The following is a 2,143-nucleotide window of genomic DNA, read 5'->3' on the forward strand; positions in this document are numbered from 1 at the left end:
CTCCCCTACCCCCGAGTCTGTGGTATTTGGTTATGGCGGCCCTAAATAGACAAAACGTTTTTTAAAATATTTTTATTGATTTCAGAGAGGAAGGGAAAGGGGTAGAGAGAGAGAAATATCACTGCCTCCTGCACACCCCCTACTAGGGATCAAGGTCGAAACCTGGGCATGTGCCTTAACCTGGAATCCCAGCACCACCTCTTAGTTCGTGGGTCCACACTCAATAGCTGAGCCACACCAGCTGGGCAGTGTACACTTGTGTCTATTCTAAATTTTCTCCTACATGAGACAATTTATTACCTTTTCAATAAGGAAATACTTTTAAAGGCAAGCTACATATTGGGGAAATATTTGGAACACTCTATATGAGTACCTCTTGTGTCACTTATCAAATTATTGCCTCTTACCTGCAAGCCACTTCTCGCTCAGCTTCGTGAAATCGGACCCTGGCTCATCTCCTTTGCCCGTTGGCTTGATGTTAGTCTGCCAGTAGAGGGCGCTGGAGGGACATCTAACACTGAGAGCAGGAGGCGGGACTGCTTTTTCCACAATTGCCCGTTTCCGGGGGCAGCATGCCTGTGCCTCTGTGAGTGTGAGCGATCCAGCTGCCTCCCACGGCCTCTGACACGTTTCTTTGTCCGTGGGGGGCTGTGTCACCCGCGGCATCCACGCTCTCTGCAGCGGCCTGAATCCGCCACGTGGGGAGCCCCTCTTCCAACCGTCTGTCCCTCGCCTGTTCAGCCTGCAGGCCAAATATCTCTGCCCTTCCTCTAAGAATGGTCTATGCATTTGAACTCCAACTGAGCAAAATGTTATCCCAACAAAATGGATCCCCTTCTGCTTAATAAGGAACCGAATTTCAAAGCGTATACTCAATTATTCTATTTTTAATTTTATCAATACAAAAGTGAACATTCGATTTCTGTGTTGTTCCATAATTACTTATGCAATATATTTGCTCGTGCCTGGTATTACACAAAGTCTAAAATATCTGCTACCTGGTCCTTTACAGAAAAAGTTTGCTGATCCCTGCCTTAGAGTCTTCTTATACCCTTCTAGTAGTTAACCACCTTTTATGAGTTAAACATTCTTTATCTTTACTTTTCTCTATTTAAGTTACTGGTATGGCTTGTCTGCTGATTTGGCCCTGACTGATATAGCCCTAATAGACAAACTTTCTGCCAATGAATAAAAAATACATATAAACAGCCCAATAGGAAAATAGGCATTTAACCTATTTGTTTAGGTAACACATTGAATTCCAGTCATTGTTCTAGGCCAGTGATGGCGAAACTTTTGAGCTTGGCGTGTCAGCATTTTGAAAAACCCTAGCTTAACTCTGGTGCCGTGTCACATATAGACATTTTTTGATACTTGCAACCATAGTAAAAAAAAAAAGATTTGTATTTTTGATATTTATTTTACATATTTAAATGCCACTTAACAAAGAAAAATCCACCAAAAAAAATGAGTTCGAGTGCACCTCTGACACACATGTCATAGGTTCGTCATCGCGGTTCTAGGCCCTAAGTTAAAGTCATGAATGAAATACAAATGAGATACAAAGAAGGAAAGAGAGATGTAAGTGAGGCTTTGCTGATGTATAAAATGGACCTGGGTCGTGAGGAGCGAGGTGCCACACCTGAACGCAGGTCTGGAAGGACTCTGAGAGTCTTGCGGGTTGTGGGAGTTTGTTGTTTGTTGTTTGGTGCCACCCCACAGTTGTAGAACATCTGGCATCCTTAGTTCTCGTCTACTAAATGCCCGTAGCTCCCTCTCCCTACCCAAACATGGAGACAATCAACATAGGCCCCCATAAATCTTCAAAAGGTGCCCCCTCCCACTGTTTCCTGTTCCCCCTGAGAATACCTGGCTTCGTCTCAGAGTTAAGTAAACAAACATATGAAAATTAAATCCTTCCCTCACCGGTTTGGCTCAGTGGATAGAGCATCGGCCTGCAGACTGAAGGTTCCCAGGTTCAATCCCGGCTAAGGGCACATGCCTGGGTTATAGACTCGATCCCCAGTAGGGAGCGTGCAGGAGGCAGCCGATCAATGATTCTCTCTCATCATTGATGTTTCTATCTCTCTCTCTCTCCCTCTCCTTTCCTGTCTAAAGTCAATGAAAGTATATTTTTTAAAAA

The sequence above is a fragment of the Myotis davidii genome, unplaced genomic scaffold (assembly GCF_000327345.1).
Source record: "Myotis davidii unplaced genomic scaffold, ASM32734v1 scaffold339, whole genome shotgun sequence".
NCBI lineage: Eukaryota > Metazoa > Chordata > Mammalia > Chiroptera > Vespertilionidae > Myotis > Myotis davidii.